Consider the following 21,199-nt stretch of genomic DNA (forward strand, 5'->3'; position numbering starts at 1 on the left):
CACCACTCATGGATCCAACCTCGTATCACAACCAACAACCAGAAGGGCACCGCCAGGTACAACAACAACATGATGCACGCGAAGAGTCTAAAGCTCGGACAGTCAACAACATTGTACCAGAGTCGAGACATATTTACTGAGGCAATACAGGGTCTCAATCAAAAAAATCATACATACTCAATGTAATCTTTGTTTCTCTTGCTTTTATGTTTTTACCCGAAGACAATATAAGAAGGTACAACCTTCGACCTGTTGTAGTAAATTTGGTGTTACACCATCGAGTGTAACAGAAAAAGTCACGAAGCTCCAAAGTCGTTCCTAAGGGGATGAAGAGCTTAGCTCCAAAGTCGTTCCTACGGGGATGCAGAGCTAAAATGTCACTTAAGTAAAAGGTGAAGAAGCTCCAAAGTCATTCCTAAGGGGATGCAGAGCTTAGCTCCAAAGTCGTTCCTACGGGGAAGTAGAGCTAAAATGCCACCTAAGTAAAAGGTGAAGAAGCTCCAAAGTTGTTCCTACGGGGATGTAGAGCTAAAATGCCACCTAAGTAAAAGGTGAAGAAGCTCCAAAGTCGTTCCTAAGGGGATGTAGAGCTTAGCTCCAAAGTCATTCCTACGGGGATGCAGAGCTAAAATACCACCTAAGTAAAAGGTGAAGAGACTCCAAAGTCGTTCCTAAGGGAATGCAGAGTCTTACTTTTATGAAGTATTCGAGCATTAACATCAGTTGCATCATTTCATCATATCACACTACATAGCATCGCATCATTCATCATCTTGCATCATCCAAAATAGTGAAAAAAGAAGGGAAATTGCTCCTTCAAACATACTGGCTAACCCATGAGGTTAAGTCTATCTTCGACAAAGAGTTGTGAAAGGTTGTATCAACAATGCAAGATCTATGCCTTCGGCAGCGAAATTTCCATACAAGGTTCATGCCTTCGACAATGGTACTCTTATGCAAGATCTACGACAGGACCTTGGAGTCCAATAAGTTGCTTCGACAAAAAGGGAATTTTTTATGAAGCAAGAAAAAGAACGGAATATATTTGTTGGGGACTTGTTCTCAGATGCTATGAATCAAGAACAAGGCAACATAAAATGTTAAATAATAATGACCTTCGCCCGCTGAAGCATTATCTCCCCAAGGATATAATGAACTTCGGACGAAGGCCATGAATAGGATACCACGAAGGTTGTACCTTCGTGATCAAACATAAAACAATCCGAAATAAAACATAAAATATCAAACATTAGAAAAAAATCTATTGGAAACAAATGACATTATTTACATATCTTATAATATGAACCTAAATATTAAAACATAATATTCAGGTACGTTTATACCTTCGCCTTGGCAGAAAGTAATAATTCCAGCGTAATGCGTTAGCGATTACAGGATTGCGTGAACAGTGCTGGAGTACTGTTCACCTATTTATAGGCACAGGGTGCAACCTGCGTAAAATTACATTTATGTCCTTTACAATCGACTATAATAACGACACAAAACATCATGGGTCTTTAAGTCAATCCATCTTTAAGTCGGTTCGGCCCTTCGTCTTGAGATCTGTCATTGTGCCGAAGCTCTATAGGTAATAGCTTCGGCGCTTGCTCCTGAGAAGATCTTCCGAAGGTGTTCTCTTTCTTTAGGATCTTCGGCTACGAAGCATACCCCCAACAGTAGCCCCTTCGCGGTGCTAGATCGTTTTTCTTAACGTGCTTGATCCGTGAAAAAGTCTTTTAGGCTTCGGGACGCCGAAGATCCAAAAAACACCTTCCCTGAGCTCGTTGGCGAGAAACGATTAAAATAATCGTCGCGCGCGGTGGCCCCATCTTGCAGCAATTACGCACGCCCCAGCGATTCACCTTCTCGGACCCTGTGGCCCACCGTTCAGCGAGTGTGGGTGACTGTTTGTTCGGTGCGGGAGACTTTGATGATTCACCTTCCCACCTGCGGCACTATATAAACAGACGGGTATGTGTGAAGTTACCACAACATTCATTGCTACTGCACTGTTTTGCTGCCAAAATTTTAGTCATAGCCGAAGCTTAATCATCATGCTCAGACGAAACTTCGCTTTTGATTCTGCTTCGTCACAAGAGGAAGAGCTTCGGGGAAATCAGAAAAGTCAACGACAAAAAATTCAAGAAAGTCATAATCAAATGGCCAGATTTCGCTCCACTGCTAGGGTTGATCGTGAGGGAGATGAGACCGAAGCTACTGAGACTGTTCCGATTTTCGAAGCAATGGAGCGGTCTGGGCTGGTAGCATCGGAGGACGTCCATGCCGCTGAAGCAGAGCAAGCTGATGTTGAGGAGACCGATTCTGAAGATGATTATAGCAGCGCGGTGCCGAGCAAACCCAGCCATCTGGATTTTGGAAAATCCACGATCTCCGAAGATGACCTACCTAAGATGTTGAAATTGGGCTATTTTAATGAAGAAAAGAAAGATCTGGTTCGCTTTGGTGGAGAGGAAACTACTCCGAAGCCAGGAAAAGATGAAGTAGTAGTTTTTAAGAGTTTCTTCAAAGCTGGTTTGAGATTCCCTTTGAATAAGATGATTGCTGATGTGCTAAAGAAGTTTGGGATCTACTTTCATCAGCTAACTCGTAACACTATTGTTAGGCTTAGCGTTTACATTTGGGCTCTCCGAAGCCAAGGGGTGGAACCGTTTGCCGAAGGCTTCTGCCGAGTGCATGAGCTGCACTACCAAACAAAGGCCAGAAGAGATGGGTTACATGAAAACTTCGGCTGCTACAATTTTGCCTACCACAAGACTACAAAATTTCCCATGATCAGTTACTGAAGCAAGTGGCCGGCTGGTTGGAAATCGGAATGGTTCTATGTCAAAGTTGATGATGATAAGGAGAAGCTGGTCCAGAGTCCGTTAGAGCTGATCTTTGGAGAGACCAGACCCCCGTGCAATATGACACAAAAGGGTCCAACCCAAATTACACTAGCTGAATTTAGGGTTATCGCGGAGCACATCGGCACTAGAGACTTAGTGCAGGAATTTTTGGCTTTCAAAGTGTTTCCAACTATGAAAGAGTGGGCCATGTCGAAGCTTGAAGGAAAAAAGAAGGAGGGAGAACTTGTCCGGCTGCCCTACCTTTACAAATTCAAGAGACATTTCAAAGTGCCCTGCCAAGAATGGCTGGATACAATCGAAGTAATGTGCAACGAAATACTTGGAAATTATTCTAAAAAAGAAGATCAATTGATGACTGCGGCCTTCGGCACCCATCCGAAACGAAGGCTAAACCGAGTGATGGATGCTATAGGTTTTGAATATCCTGACTACGAGCGGCTGGACAAGGGTGCCGAAGGCCAAAAAAGGAAAAGAGTAGCTAGTGCTCTGAATAAGGACGACGAAGATCAACCAAAGAAGAAAAAACAAGAGTCTGAGGCGAAAACAGTTGCTCCGAAGAAAAGAAAGGCTTCGACTCCGAAGCAAAAATCAATTGATGAAAAAGAAAGGACTTCTGCGACATCCTCTGCTACTGAAATAGAGGAAATCTTAAAGGTAATGACTAAAACTTTGCCTATCAAACTAAGTCCACTGGGGCCACATCCGACGAAGCTTTTTCAGAAGGAAAAGGAGCCCACAAAAACGAAGGCACCTAGGCCAAAGAGGCAAAGAATCGTTACTGTGATAGAAGTCATTGAAGCAACACCACCAGGAGCTTCAGCTCCGAAGGTGCCGGCTAATGAAAGCATGACAACTACTGAAGCTGTACCTTCGGAGGCTGCCGCAGAAGAGGCCAGAGCCGAAGATGCCAAATCTGAAGATATTAATTTAGAAAGCATGGCTGCTGATATAGACAAAATGCTACTAAACATGGCCGCAGAAGAAGCTGGCGCAGCCACCGAAGAGACTACGGCCGCAAAACCCGAGAAGGAAGAGATGACCGAAGATACTTCAGAAGATGAAGCTTTTGACTTTCAAAACTTAGTTGGCCAAGAGCTGACAAAAGCTGAAAAAGAAGAACTAAAAGAATATGCTATATCTTGCGGGTATCGGCCGGGAGCGCTTCTCTTCGGTGTCATTGATGATGAAAGGTTAGGCTGCATACGAGATCAGACCGGCGCAAAAGTTATCGGTACTCTATCAAAGAGTATCAGTTTCCCGAAGCTTGAAGCAGATATCAGCCGCTACCGACGACAACACATTGTCGGTAGTGGTTTTATTCCAATTTTAAGGTAAACAACTTTTGTCTAACCTTTATTATTTGTAATAACATAAATGTTTTCTAACGAAGGTTATTTGTCCGCAGAATATGCTGTTGAGCAAGGCTTTAAAAATACAGCAGGACTTAGAGGATAAAAAGCACGAAGTTATAATTGAGAACTTAGAGAATAAGATAAAAGAGCAATCAGTTGCCATCGAAAAGAAAGACTTCGAGCTTCAAACAACCGAAGGCTTATTAGCGGATGCTGAAGCCAAAATAACAGAGTTAAATTCGAAGCTTCTTTCTCAATCAGAAAATTTCAAACAAGAAAAGCTGAAGCTTGATGCAAAACTTGAGGCCGAAGTCCAAAAAAGTTCGGAGCTGAAAGAATCTTTGACAAGCCTTCAGAATAAATGCCTGGAGTTCAGCAATCGATGTGTTCAACAGCTGAAGCAGGTGTTCCATTTTGTTGGAGCCAGCAGCGAGAAGTTCACTCCTCCGGCTGAAGTCCTACCTGGTGCCTTCGAGCATATTGAAGGTGAAATTAATGATCTTGACGAAGTTATAGCTGGGCATGGTGACTTCTGTGCCCTGGTAGCTTCTTGGGGCACAGCTGTTGCCTTTCTGAAGTCTGGCTGTGAACACGGAAAAGTTGTCAATAGACCCAACTTCAGCTTGTCACCAGCAGACTTAGATAACATTCCCAACCTGGCCCGAAGTATTGCGAATAGGTTTATAAAATTAGTATGGACAAAGGGTGGACAGAGCAAAGCTGGCGACGAAGCTCGAAGCCACCTTAAGCTGGTAACAAAATCATACCTTATGCTTACCTTTTCCTTTGAATTTTGAATTTAGCTTATAATACTTACATACAGGATGACCAAGCCGAAACTGAAGCTACGGAGTAAAAAGACGAAGCAACATGAATGCTGACGAAACTCGAGTAGTCTGTAGAAATAGCTAAAAAAACTCATATGATAACTTGTATAAAGTATGATGTAATTAAATTTCACTTTGTGGACTTTATCCATACCTTGAAATATAATCTTACCTTTCCATCAACGTATAAAGTGCTTTGGTGTGGACGAAATTAGGGTGTGTTTGGTTTGACTTTTGGCTTTGGCTTTTGCCCCTCTAAAAGCCAAAAGCCAACCAAAGGGCTGGATACAGGAAGTAGCTTTTTCTAAAAGCCGACTTTCTTGTAGTGCAAATCTGAAAGCACCTCTGGACCTGCTTTTAGTGGCTTTTCGGATGGAACTATAAAAACATATATCGAAGAATTTTTAACGATTTTTAGTGGTTTCTACCAAACGGTTTTTAGCTTTTTAACAGCTTACAGCCTACAACAGCTTTTTCCACAGCTCACAGCTCACAGCAACTTTTTTCACAGCCACAGCCCAACCAAACAGACCCTTAGTATTTTTGAGCCGAAGGCGAAAAACACCTTCCCTTCTTTGCGTACACAGCGAAGCATAAAATTGCCTCTTTTCCCTTTTTTCCGAAGCCTTCTCTTTTAAAGCCGAAGCAAGCGTGTATGTTATGATGATGATGATCCTATGTATGTCTAAGTGAATGTTTATGAATGCAAATGTATGATGTAATGTATCGTGCAAATGAATGTTGAAAGACACATACGAAACCATAATCACAACTTTTATTCCCTTAGGAATAACAAATCTTTGCCGTTTATTTTTCGGCTTCACCGCTTATTTTTCGGTGTATCAGTGCTGACTTTTCGCTGTAAGCCTCCCATAGGAGCTTCTTCGCCTTTTACTTTGGCGGTATTCGCGTTGACTTTTCGCGCTTCGCCTTATATTTCGGCGGAATCAGCGTTGACTTTTCGCTGTAAGCTCTACATTCCCTTAGGAACGACTTTTGAGCAGAAAACTTACGCTGCGCTCCCTTAGGAATGGCTTTTTGTAGCTTCGTCGTGCTCTGCATCCCCTTTGGGACATCTTTCGAGCTTCTCCCTGTTTTTCCTTTTTCTCTTTGCACTCGATGGTGCATGCTCAGTTTTTACATTTACATCTTCGGGGGATATTGCTCTTGTAGAGCTGATATAAGAAAAAGAGAAATTACATGCTATGGCCCCATTAAAAACCTTTCTCCCCCTTTGGAAAGGAAAAGGGTGCCATAGGAAAGAATAAAAAAGATTACATCAGGCTACACATAATACCGCCGAAGCTCATCCGCATTCCAAGATCTAGGAATGTCGTTGCCGTCCATATCCTTCAACCTGTAGGAACCGGGTCTTGACGAAGATACTACCAGAAAAGGTCCTTCCCATTTCAACTGTAGCTTGCCTACTGTATCTGGGTTGGCAACTCTCCGAAGTACCAAGTGTCCTGGCTTAATATTTTTTAACCGAACCTTTCTGTCACGCCATTTTGTTGTTTCAGCTTGATATTTATTGATATTCTCCACAGCCTGAAGCATGATCCCTTCTATAGCATCTTTTGCAACAGAATAATCAGCTTCGTCCTCTCCCGAAGCCACTGTTCTTATTGATCCCGCTTTAGCTTCTTCTGGGGTTATTGCTTCGTCACCAAACAACAATTTGAATGGTGTAAAACCGATTGACCTTGACATTATTGTGTTGTGGCTCCACACTACTTTAATTAATTCGTCTGGCCACTTCCCTCTGGGCTGGTTGAAGATTAACTTCATTATTCATGTCATTATACTGCCATTAGCTCTTTCGACAAGTCCATTTGACTCCGAATGCCGAATCGATGCAAAATGGATCTTCGTGCCAATTTGTTCACAAAACTCTCTGAAAGCTTCGACATCAAATTGTGTTCCATTGTCCACGGTGATAGCCTTTGGCACTCCGAAGCGACACACAATATTTTGTCAGAAAAACTTTTGAATAGTGACCGAAGTTATTGTGGCTAAAGGCTTCGCCTCAATGCACTTAGAAAAATATTCTACTGCCACCACAACATATCTTAAATTCCCTTGTGCTGGTGGAAGTGGGCCTAGCAAATCAAGACCCCACCTTTGCAATAGCCAAGTGGGCTGTATTAATTGAGTTAGAGACGAAGGTTGTTTCTGATCTCTTGCACATTTTTGACAACCTTCACATTTTTGGACTAATTCTGCTGCATCCGAAGCTGCCTTCGGCCAATAAAATCCTTGACGAAAAACTTTACCCAACAAAGGCCTAGATCCGATGTGAGATCCACACAGGCCTGCATGTATTTCTTTCATCAGCTCTATACCTTCAGCTCTGGATAAACATTTGAGTAATGGAGAACAGACTCCATGCTTGTATAACTCCCCTTCTATTATTACATATGGACGGGCTCTTGCTGCTATGCTCTTATGGTAAGCTTCGTCATCTGAAAGGAAATTGCCCTGAAGAAAAGACATGATCTCAGTTCTCCAATCTTCACTATAAACATGAGATATATTGAGCACTGCTCTTTCAAGAAGGTCAACCGAAGGTGCTTTTATTGTTTCAAAGAATACTTCCGAAGGTAAGGGCAGCCCCTGTGCCGCTGACTTGGCTAGTAGATCAGCGTGCTCATTTTCTCCTCGTGGAATATTCTTGACATAAAACCCTTCGAAGGAAGCTTCAAGCCTTCGAACTGTATCCAAATATTTCTCAAGCTTCGGATCTCTTGCTTTGCAACTTTTGTCAACATGGCTAGAAATAACTTGGGAATCAGTTTTGAGAACCGCCCTTCTTATCCCCATTGCCTTCAACTTCCGAAGCCCCAAAAGCAAAGCTTCGTATTCAACAATATTATTTGTGCAACTGAAATCAAGTTTCACTGCGTAGCATGTTCTGACTTTGGAAGGTGCAATTAAAACGGCAGCTGCACCTGCCCCGAAGGTTCCCCAGGAACCATCGCAGAACACTGTCCAAGCTTCGACATCTTTACTTGCTTCTTCCTTCTGAGCCCCTGGCGTCCACTCGGCGATGAAGTCTACTAGCGCCTGGGACTGAATCGAAGATCTATGCACATAATCAATGCTGAACTCGTTGAGTTCCGCGGCCCACTTTCTAATCCTTCCAGTAGCTTCTCTGTTTCTCATAATATCCTTCAAAGGCTGTGATGAAGGAACAATTATATGGTATGCTTGAAAATAATGTCGAAGCTTCCTGGAGGCCATTAAAACAGCATACAGCACCTTCTCCAATTCTGTATAGTTTTTCTTTGATAAACTGAGGACTTCGGAGATGAAGTATACTGGAGCCTGCTTTTTCAATTGCCCTTCAAGCTTCTCCTGAACAAGCGCTGCACTTACTACAGAGTGCGAAGCTGCCACATATAGCAGCAGAGGAGCCCCTGGCGCTGGTGGAGTTAGAGTTGTTAAATCTATCAAATACTGCTTCAGCTCTTCGAAGGCTTTTTGCTGAGCTGATCCTCATTGAAAAACTTCGGCTGACTTCAGCACTTCAAAGAATGGTAAATTTCTCTCTGCTGATCTGGATATAAATCGATTCAAAGATGCCAGTCTTCCTGTTAGTCGTTGAGCCCCTTTCTCTGTGCTTGGCGGCTCCATCCGAAGGATAGCTTCGATTTTATTTGGATTAGCTTCGATCCCTTTTGTTGAAACCAAACAACCAAGGAATTTCCCCTTCTTTACTCCGAAGACACATTTTTCTGGATTCAGCTTTAGACCAGCTTACCTAAAATTAGCGAATGTCTCCTGCAGATCAGCAATGTGATTTTCTTTCTTCGTGCTTTTTACTATGATATCATCAACATATGTTAGCACATTTCTGCCTATCTGAGAATGAAGGACCTTTGCTGTCATTCTGCTGAAGCTTCCTCCAGCATTCTTGAGCCCCTCAGGCATCCGAAGGTAACGATATGTACCACTGGGGGTGATAAAGCTGGTTTTTGGCTCATCTTCCTTCTTCATCCAGATTTTATGATAGCCTGAATAACAATCTAGTAGACTCATGAGCTCTGACGAAGCTGCTGCATCTACCAGAGAATCTATCCTTGGTAATGGAAATTCATCCTTCGGACAAGCCTTGTTGAGATCAGTAAAATCAATGCACATTCTCCATTTACCAGTGGCCTTGTTCACCATAACAGTGTTGGCTAGCCATTCTGGGTATTTTACTTCTCTAATGACTCCAACGTTGAGGAGTCTTTTCACTTCATTCCGAGCACCTTCGGCTTTGTCATCAGACATCTTCCGAAGCCTCTGCCTTCTAGGTCTGAAGGATGGATCAACATTGAGCGAGTGTTCAATAACATCCCTGTTGACACCACAGAGATCATTAGCTGACCATGCAAAGACATCTTTGTTGTTGAACAGAAACCTTATTAGGGTTTTCTCTTGCTCCTCAGACAATTGAGATCCCAATAGCACCTTCTGCTCTGCTATATCGTCACATAAGAGCATGGGCTTCGGCTGATCAGCCGAAGCAGCCTTCTCCCTTCTGTACTTGTATTGCTCACAAGCTTCGGCTCCATCTATGTTATGGATTGCTTTTGAATCTGTCCAGTTTCCTTCGGCCTTTCTGGCAGCTTCCTCACTTCCATGAATAGCAATAGGCCCTTGATCCGAAGGTATCTTCATGCAAAGATATGCTGGATGAAGAATTGCTTCGAAAGCATTGAGTGTCCCATGACCAATGATTGCGTTGTAAGGGTATTCCATGTCAATAATATCAAACACAACTTGTTCAGTCCTTGTATTGTTGATAAATCCGAAAGTCACTGGCATCGTGATCTTGCCGAGTGCTACAATCTGCCTTCCTCCGAAGCCACAAAGGGGATGTGTAGCATCATGGATCTTATCTTCGGGCTCTTGCATCTGTCTGAAGGCCTTAGCAAATATAATATCCGCTGCCTGTGTCAACCAAAACATTGCGGATCAAAAATCCTTTGATAACACAAGAAATAACCATAGCATCGTTGTGAGGGTAATCCTTGAGCTGAAGGTCCTCTTGGGAGAAGGTAATTGGGATGTGGGACCATCTTGACTTGATGAAGGGTCCTTGCACCCCGACATGTTGTACCCTTCTCTGTGCCTCCTTCTTCTGCTTCTTGTTGGCTGGCTCTGAGCATGAACCGCCTGTTATCGGGAGTACCAGCTTCGGAGCCGAAGCAGCTCCAGCTTGGTTGTTGAATGAAGCCATCAGCTCAAAAAAGTGGAAGTGAATTCACCGGAGGTGGGCGCCAATGTTGGGGACTTGTTCTCAGATGCTATGAATCAAGAACAAGGTAACATAAAATGTTAAATAATAATGACCTTCGCCCGCTGAAGCATTATCTCCCCAAGGATATAATGAACTTAGGACGAAGGCCACAAACAGGATACCACGAAGGTTGTACCTTCGTGATCAAACATAAAACAATCCGAAATAAAACATAAAATATCAAACATTAGAGAAAGATCTATTGGAAACAAATGACATTATTTACATATCTTATAATATGAACCTAAATATTAAAACATAATATTCAGGTACATTTATACCTTCGCCTTGGCAGAAAGTAATAATTCCAGCATAATGCGTTAGCGATTACAGGATTGCGTGAACAGTGCCGGAGTACTGTTCACCTATTTATAGGCACAGGGTGCAACCTACGTAAAATTACATTTATGTCCTTTAGAATCGACTATAATAACGACACAAAACATCATGGGTCTTTAAGTCAATCCATCTTTAAGTCAGTTCGGCCCTTCGTCTTGAGATCTGTCATTGTGCCGAAGCTCTATAGGTAATAGCTTCAGCGCTTGCTCCTGAGAAGATCTTCCGAAGGTGTTCTCTTTCTTTAGGATCTTCGGCTACGAAGCATACCCCCAACAATATTATTTCGCGTGAGGCTCAAAAACGGTACGTACGAAGATTTCACGCTCCACAAAGAAATATATTACATCAATGAATATACATATAGTTGATAATTGTTTCTTACAAAAGGAAACCACATACAAAAATTCTACAGATCAAATAAACAAGGCATAATCATCCTCTTTTAGGACTTTATCAGCGACCTCGTTTAGAAGCCTATTCGCAACTTCGTCAACAGCTTCATTAGCTATTATGATTACTTCAATAGCCCCCTTCAGAGATGGATCGGCTTTAGGGTCATACGGCTCTAGAGGGGGAGAAAGTTCGGCTGCACAATACTATAAGTGTTTGTTAGTTCCAAAGCTAAATCACAACAAGTATACATATTAGTCTTTCATGCTCTGCAGCTTCTTCAGCTTTCCTTGCCTCTTCCAAGGCAGTGTGAGACTCCTTCTCATTTTTTCTGATAGCTTCGTCGGCTATCTCTCGGCCACCTTTCAACCAGACTTCGGAATAAAATTTTCCACTCAGCGCAGTGGCTTCGGCTGAAGGGTTCTTAATGTCATTAGCTGAGACCGAGAAGTCTGGCTGAATTACAGCCTTTGCATGCTCGCAACCAGTTTTCTCGAGGAGTGAGATGGCTCCTCGAGCGCTGGTGAAGGCGCGGAAGTCTCCTCTATCACTGAGTATCTCATCAAAAGCTTCGGCTTTGCCGCTAATCCACCGGATAACCCCATAAGGATCACCACAGATAAAGTTTTGTTCCGAAGAGAATGCGTCAACCTTAGCAAAACTATTTTTCAAATTATTACAACATTTCATAGCAAACTTGTAGCACTCCTCTTTAGCCTGACGAAGCTCCTAGACATTTTCTAAACTCTTAATCGTTCCATATCATATATCTCGCACTTTGTTTGTTCCACATTGAAATTTTTAGTTACTTCATCGAGCTTCTTCTCCAATCCTTGCACTTCGGATCTGTGCAATCCCACCTTAATAGATAGTGCATATTCTAGATCAGCAATATGCTTCGCATCTTTCTCTTGCTTCTTTTGAATCTCCTTGATTTTTTTATCTACTTCGAAAAGGCTAGACAGCCTAGCTTCGCTAGATTTTAACCTTTCAACCAAGGAGAGCAGGATTTTATCCTTCTCAAGAGCTTCATTCCTAAGCGTTATAACTTCCGAACGAAGGTTTCCAAAAGCTATCTGAGTGCTTTCATCTTCTGCATCCTTCTAGGCTTTCAAAGCTTTGCTGAGGTTAATACCCTGACAAATAAAAAGTATACAAATATTAATAAGTATCACCACAAATCGTTTGCCGGAAACTTGCCTAACAAAAATCAATAAACGCAGAAATAAAAATATAGAAACCTTCAAGCTATTATAAGCAAGGTTGTCTGCAAGTTGGTCTTTCGTCATTGCAGATAGGCCAAGCTCAAGCTTCGTATATCCCATGTTGTCCATCATCCCCCGACATATATTTATTTCCTTGTTGTCTGGTAGACAGTAAAAGAAGTCATCTTCATCGTTTCCTCCGTATACCAAGGACCCTCGAGGGTATTTCAGGTCCTTAGCATAACATTGCACTTCAGCAATTTGCTCTTCTGATAGTTGTTTTCCCGAAGCTTGTCAAACAATATATTCTAAATCACCCTGAGAAGGTGCATCGGGAATAGGTGATGTTGGCTTTTCTGGAGGACTTTCCTTCGCCAGCTCTACTGGCTTAGCTCCCGAAGGTCCCGCTTCAACATGAATAGGAGAAGCGCTTGCAGCGACTACTTCTCTTACATCTTCAATGTTGTCATCGGAAGCTTCAGTAGTAAAAGGAGTTAGCATCTTTGTGGATTTCAAAGTAGCATCTAAAACACTGGTCATTCTCCTTTTCCTAGGAGTCAATGTTGTAGCGGTTGTTAACTTTGGCAACCCCGTCGTGGTTGGGGGACTCAGCAGTTTCGGATGCTCTTCTGCCTTTGAGCTCTTTGCTTCTGTCTCCACTACTGGATCGACACTAGCTTCGACTGCCACAACAGGACTTGTCTTCGAAGCCAAAGGGATGGCTTCAGCATGTTCAACAATCTCCATTCTTTCTGTATTAAGCACTGCAGCTGTCCTCTCTAAACAACGTGGTTTCAGCCTGTGAGTAAAAATCTTAGCTTTTTCGCCTTAGGCATGGCGGAAGAGGATGAAGTTGCCACTTTTCTTTTCGACCCTTGTTTTCGGACAGGAAAGCAGTAATCAGGATAAAAAACCGATCACATCAAAAACTCTATTTAGTCTCCTCTTGCCGTGAGCGCCGAAGGCAATTGTGATGGCTTCGTCCTCTACATTCGTATAAGCTTCCAACAGCTCGTCGCTGGTAGCCTCAACACCCTCAAGCCATTCATCATTCGACTTGTAAGTGTATCTTAGATAAACCAGACCGCCTTAGCTGGAGACAGTAGCAGTCTCCTTCGGCATTTCCCAGTCATTTACAAGCGGCCACACCTTGTAAGCAATATGCTCTCGAACCAAATCCCTGGTGCCAATGTAAGTACACACCATGTTGAAGGCCATCAAACATGCTTGCACTTCATTCCCACTTGCAATCGATGGCCTCCTGATGCCGAAGCGTGACCGTATGGTACGTTGCATTATACCCCTCACATCTTCCCTCTCACTGAGATCATTCTTGACATAGAACCACTGCTTCATCTAAGAGCCCAACCATTTCTTTCGGAATGTTGGCACATGATACCTCACATCAGAACGGTGCACAAAACTATAACATCCAAAGTTGTTATGATACTGCTCCTTCCCAATTGCCTTCGTCTGGTAGGATAATTCATGAATGTTGCAGAAGCACTTGGCATCTCGCTCCAGCCCTTGGCTTCTCATAGGCGAAATAAAAACTCCAACTTTAATTAAGGCTTTAGGAGTAAGCTGATGAAGGTATATCTCAAATGTATTTAGCACTTCGACCAGCATCTTGTGCAACGGAAAACGAAGTCCAGCCTTCATAAAACTTTTAAATACTACCACTTCATCTGCTTTAGGAAGAGAAACAGTGCTTTCTCCTCCAACCCTCATTATGGATATATCATGGAAATATCTGCCCTTTATCGCTTCAATTTGCCCTTGTTTGATAGTTGATTTCTCAAAAACAACATGGCTTGGTCTCCACGGTCGATCTTCGACATCTTGGTTCTCACTTTGAACATCAAAGCTTTCGCTATCGCTGGAGTCCCCAGATGACCCAATTCAAAAACAGAAATTCCACGAATCCCTGAGGTGGATAAGTCTGATGACTTAGCCATAGTGCAGAATTGAGTTACCTCCTGAAAAAGAGCGATGTGCATAGACCGGATGAGTAGGGATGCAACTCCGTGGACCGCTCGTCGGGCCTGATAGGTGGTGGTATCACACCCTTCTCAAAAGAACCATACGTGAGACTCTCGCCTCATACGGCTCCGTCCTAGAATTAGGGCCCCCTTTCCTTTGACCAACGGGTCCTCGAACCCAACCCATGGGGGTTACGGATCATTCATTGATTGATTCAAGGTAGCTTCAGCCATTGTGAGTAGAAGCTAGTCGCCAGAAGCGAAACGATCTTCTAGGCCGGAAAGGAGGCCTTTTTCTGATGCGTAAGCTACCGCAAAATGAATGAAGGAAAAAGGCCTCATGATTAGAAAGACTAAAGAGGCATGGAGGGCCGACTACAAGACTAGACTACAATATAAGCCATGAGCGATAGCGAAGCCTTCAACCTTTTGATGCTTCTCTTTCGATACGATAGTTATCCCTTGTTTAGTTTCTCGGCTTCCTATCTCTTATGGAAGACTAGCTGGATCTGGTTAAGGGAAGGAAGTAAGGGTCAACTAAAGAAATACAACTATTATCCATGAACAACCTTTTCTCATATGAATACCGTGTGCCAGTAAGTAGTCCATCAAAGCTAACCCGGGTTAACTACTCTCTAGGAAGCTTCCCCGTCCTAATCTAAGGAATGAATGAGGGAAAGTCTTGTCTCTTCTTTTCCGACACCCACTTCTGGAGGTAACATTTTATCAGTGATTTTCTCAACGTTGGTCCTCTCCATGGCTTCATAGAAACTAGATAGTGCCGCAACATCAAAATAAAATCTAAATGCTTATTGGAAACGGTGACGCCTAAGAGGGAGGGTGAATTATGACTTCTAAAAACTATCTCTTAACTAGGCCACAATTAAATCCCTAGAACAAAACCTATGCAAATAATCAATCTAGAATGTGCAAACTAGGTTTTGACTAAGTGTTGTTATCTCTACCGCAAAACCTAAGTTTCAATCCTAAACATTCTAACTAGAAAGAGGAGATTGAAACTTAATTACTCAATATAAATGCAAAAGGTAAAGAGCAAGGTAGAGATGCCAACTCTCGTGGATGACACCGGTATTTTTACCGAAGTATTTGGAACCACACAAGGTTTTGATTAATCCTTGTTGGTGCCCCTATGCAAAGCGTAGCCCACGCGAGGGCCAAATACCTCGATCGAGTAAATCCGTAGAGAGCCGCGGGCCTTCTCCACGTGCAAGTGGTGCTCCGCTTTTGGCTCCTCTCGGACACTCCCCGCCGTCTCCATTATCGAGCTTTTGGTCGATATGCCGCGTGCCTCGTTCCCTCTGGTACACGGTGGCGTTCATGACACAAACTCGGTTTTCACGGTCTCGCAAGACTCTCAGCCCACTCGATACAATTACAACGGCTTGAGCAAGAGCCGAGGGGTTGTGTGGTTTTTCTAAACTCACTCAATTAACTAGGATTCACCTAGAGCAAGCGCATAAGAGGTCCAACTAACCTAAGCACTTCACAAATCACCTACGCTAATCATTGAGTGATTCTATTAAGCACTTGGGTGTTTGAGCACTTGAAAATGTGTATGACATGTATTGGTTTGTTGCTTGGGCTCCCACACCTTTAAATGACTGGTTGGATGGGTATATATAGCCTTCTCCACAATTATAGCTGCTGGACAGAAAACTAACTGCTCTGTCGTCAGGCGCACCGGACAATTCGGTGCACACCAGACATGTCTGGTGCCCTGGCAACGTCAGCTGACCGTTACCCATACTGTCGGGTGCACACAGGACAATCCGGTGCTACAACCCCGAGAGTCCCTAGTTGCCGGCTCTCTGCTCAGACTGTCTGGCCACTTATCGGACAGTCCGGTGCACACTGGACATGTACTGTTCACTGTTCGGTGCACCACCAGAGCGCTGGCTGACAACTCACTTCATAGATTTCTTCACTATTTCTTTGGGCTTTTTTTGTTCTTGAGTCTTGGACTTCTACGCATCTTTTAGGTCTTCTTTTGAGGTGTTGCATCCTTAGAGACTTAGTCCAATCTTCTTCACATCCTATGAACTACAAACACAAACACTAGCAAACACATTAGTTCACAAAGTTACATTGATCATCAAACACCAAAATCACTTAGCCAAATGATCTGGGGTCCATTTTTCTTACAATGCTAACTTGTTTCAACGATGTCCATTGACTCCGGATGAATTTTAAGTTGGTTCTAGTTGGGTTCAAAAGTTTATCTCTTCAGGTTTCCATCCATGAAAAGGCCTACCAAATCAGAGTCCATATGCATCATGGGCATCCATTTTACTACAGACTGGTCCTAGACTCCGAGGTAGAGACGGAGTTGAGTCGGACTTGGCTCCCTCTTGTCGCAAACGTCCTAACTTCTCCTCCTTGACATCTTGGACTTTCCCAAGTCCTTACTGGTCCTCTCCAAGGTTCCTAATCGTCAAAAAATCCATGGCACCAAGCATAAGCTCTAAAACACAATTGACTAGGTTAGAATGAACCTAGAGATTCAATTGTCATGCACGTGCTCGTGTTATCGGTCCATGCGTTGTATGTACGGGAGTGATGTCCTCATCATCCTCTCCCTCTTGAATTGGAGTCTTCGTCGACTTAGGCGGTGGCCAAGGGGGTGGTCGAGCAACCTAGGATGTACAAGACCTTCAGGCTAAAAAACAGGCATCGCTGATTTTTGGCAGATTCTGGATGTCATTTTGTTGTGAAGATTTTTGTTAGATCCGACTATATTTTGATGTGGGACTAATTGGGTTAGAAAGCTTTTCTTCTTAGCTTTCCAATGGTATCTAGAACGTCGAAAACGAAATCCATATGTGGCTTGGGCATCCGTTTTCGTGAGACCCAATCTTGTAGTCTGAATTGGGTTCGTGAATAAACTAAACTTTAACTCCTCTTGAGCTTGAGATTTTATGTTTGATTGGACTTGACCATATAGTTGACGTCCACGTACTCATCATTCTCCCCTTCTTGGTGCCTGTATAAGGTATTGTTGTAGGTTTTGACACCGTCTAACCTTGCTCCCCTTCTTGAAGTTGATCATGTTGTTGCAAAACATACAAAGAAAGACAAGTGGAACTAGACATGATATGGTTAGCTTTAACAAAGCCCTTTAGTTGATCATATTGTTTCATGACAAAAGGTGAATTCATATTTAAACAAATATATACTCGATGTATCGTATATTCTCCTTTCCAATTATATCTTCCAATAAAATTATATGTATGTTTAGATATCCATGGAAAATCAGTACAAAAAGAAAATTTCTCTTCTAAATTTTATAAATTACATAGAAAATCAAATTCAATATAATTCAAAGTATTTGAAGAAGATTACACATTTATTTCATCATGCACACTAGTTATGGGATTGAAAATTCTAACTTCAGCACAACTAATATGATTGGAAACAACAATATCAAGTTTGTTCTTAAGTTGTGGCATATAAGTAATAGAAGAATCATCACTTAACTCTTTGTTATCACAAGAATTAGTAGTACAATCATCATGTAACAAAGGTAACTTAGATTTATTTGAAGCCATGACATCTTGGGAAGAAACAAATTGTTCTCTCATAAGGTCTTTCATATCATCCCACGTTTTTGGTTTGTCATAGTAATGCAAATTGTTCCACCAAACTAATGCATGATTCGTTAAAGTACTAGCCACAATTTTAATTTTTCTCCTATCACATATACGATGTTGTGCAAAACTCTTATCCATTGATACTTCCCATTCAGTATACTCATTTGCAATATTTTCATCAAAAGAAGAGAAACATAGATATATAGAACCTAAGGGAGATGAATCAACATCAATGATGTGGCTTGCAAAAGCTTTAGTCAATGCGTGCATCTTCTCCTTCAATTCCAGATGGGAGACACACTCACCATTAGTAGGCTTAGGGTCCTTATCCTTATACGTTGGGTCTTTGGTCCTGTCATTGTTAGTACAAAACATAAACAAATGCAACAAATAAACAATATAAATCTTACAACTACTCTCAAGGGTGATGGTGGAACACAAGTTATGAAGCTTCTTACCCCGCTCTTATAAGCTTCTTACTAGCACTACTGTGGCAAACGATGGCCGGTGTGACAACACTTAGAGCATGTGTGTGATTGCAAAGGAGTGCATCTTCTGCTTAGGGATGGCAGTTGGACCCGTGGGTATGGATACCCGCGGGTTTCGTACCAAGCGAATATGGATACGGGTAGAAAAACTCACTCGTGGGTCCTATCGGGTCGGATACCCGAAATACATCGGGTCGGGTATGGGTAAAATACTTTACCCACGGGTATCCAGTGGATACCTGAAATATCAATATACCTCTTTAAATGTGCTACATCCACTAAAAATGTGTTACATTCACTAGAAAAACTCACCCGCATGTGTTGTTGATTAATGAATATTAATTTGTGTCGTGTTAACAGTCAACTATAATGTAATCGAGACCAATGAGACATTGACAATGTTATGACTGTCAACTGTCATGAACTCATTAAGTTTTTATTCTCTGTACTCAAATTTAAATTTATTGGATGTGATAACTATGAGTTGAGATAATGTATCGACGTGTAGCAAAATATAGTCATTCTCGTGTTGCATGGTGCTTAGATGGAAACTAAAATATTTTATGCATTTATTATAACACTGATATTTAGTCTACAATAACATATCCACTGGATACCCGATACCCGGTGGATACCCGATGGGCACGGGTACGGGTACAATTTCTCGCCCGATTGGCTTGGTGGGTATGAATATTTGTAGAAGTCTCGGGTACAATTTCGAGTCGGGTATTATTATACCCGAACAAAATCCGACCCGCTGCCATCCCTACTTCTGCTCGAGAGAAAGGTAGAGCTTTGGGAAGGTTCACTATATATATATATATGTGTGTGTGTGTGATAGAGAGAGAGAGCGTGCGTGCGTACGCGCAACACTAGTCAGTAACAGATAACAATGTTGGATAAGTGTCCAAAGTACTCGTCCTAGATGCAGGCCTAGAGAATATATTAGCACACTTGGAGGAAGATACAAAGAAGATAACAAGGATCTAGGTACACCAAGGGAACAAGTTGTAAGGAAAAACCGTCACATAGGTGCACATATCAATGGTGTTCCTGCTTATGTGCACTCTTTTTCCTTTTTATTATTTTTCTTATTTTTTCTTTGTTGTGTGCAATTTTTTATGAACTCACCTTTTTATATTCTATTTTCTCACAAAAGTGCCACAAAACAAGATATAACACATGAGTATCAGAAAATTCTCGTCTGTTTGTCACAGATTTTCTGCTCTAACTTCAACATACTGTTTTGCAAATTTAGAGACCTCAATTGAAAAAACTCACAACACGAAAGTTGTAGGTCTCCTTTTTCTATATATTTTATATATATGGAACGCCTATTTCGGATAAAGAAAGTTGAAGATATTGACTCTGAATTACAGACTAGTCCAAAATTTCAGGATCACAAATAGATTTACTTCCAATATAGATAACTCATTGGTATTGTCGTTTTCTGGAAATCTGGTAAATAAGAAAGTTGTAGATAATTTTCTAAAATTTCTAAGTACAAGAACACTAAATTCCGAGTTCTTATGCGATATTTATGCTCAAAATATCGATTTGAACAGAAACTAATATGATAAAGACGAGATGATGAGATAAAAAATGTTGGGATCTCTTTTGGAGATTGAATTAGTGGGATGGAAGGGAAATATGCACTTGGGCTATTTCTATTTGTTTTGGTGATTGAATACTCAACACTAAAGGATCTGTCTATGAAACTTTGTAGAAGTTACTAATATCTGATATAGTTAGTGGGAAAAATACCAAACATAACATTAGACACTGTTACCTAGACTATGTAGTGTTAAGTGCCTCCTCTGCACTAGTTTTGTCAATTTTGTGTAGGATAGACATTAACTAGTTTTGAACTCAAATTCATATGACCACCTTTAATAACCAGTAGGATGTTGTTGTAATTTTTATGGATTTTTAAGAATTTTTGATACACTAGTTGCAGTTCAACTCACTCTCTAAGGTTAATTAAAAAGAAAAGAGAGGTTACGAATGTACTAAGGATTAAAGATCTAACCTATGTCAAACCTACATAGGCCCATGCTAAACTTTTTTAAGTCAATTAGCTAACGATGCTAAACTTTTTAAGTCAATTAGCTAAGTCTTAATTACCTCACAAAGTCAAGCATAAGACTAAATCTTTCTAAACACTAACTCCTATAAGAGGCCTAAACTAACGATGCAAGCACCCTTGCATCATCATTAAGCATTCTTGCATATCATGGTACATAACTTGTGCATTGCATTCAATAGATTACAATCTTGCCGATGGAGACTACGTGCTGATTCCGTAGCAAGGAGTTCGAGAAGGAGGACCAGACCCTACTCCCGAGCCTACTATTGAGGATATCCCTATAGCACCCACACCCGAAGGCAAGCCTCGATTTTATGCATAACCGTTATATATGCTATTTTACTACAATCTATTTGTAGAACTGTATTGTGCACTTACGTGTAGTAATTGTCTGAAAACCCTAGATGCATGAACTCAGGTTCGTTTTTGAAATGAATACTAGTATGCTAGGTCGATTAGCTGCTATGCTAATTAGGGATCTCGATATAAGTCAAGTGATTTTTGTAGCACCCACGCGAGGTTATGAATTGGTTGTATTTATTTTGATAAAGGGATTATGATTGTCTGTGGACATGGATACCTAGGAGATTCCCTATCCAAGGAACGGAATTGGAATAAGGACTAATGTGTGGTGCCTGATTGAACCTGCCCACAAACTTTCTACCCACTTGCCTGAGAATTTCGTCTCCCATTCCGGTTATGGTGGGTACAAGACGTAGTGCTGGGAATATGGATCGGGCTTTTTGGGCTAGCACGAGCATGGCCCGA

Source organism: Zea mays, chromosome 4, assembly GCF_902167145.1.
Source record: "Zea mays cultivar B73 chromosome 4, Zm-B73-REFERENCE-NAM-5.0, whole genome shotgun sequence".
Lineage (NCBI taxonomy): Eukaryota > Viridiplantae > Streptophyta > Magnoliopsida > Poales > Poaceae > Zea > Zea mays.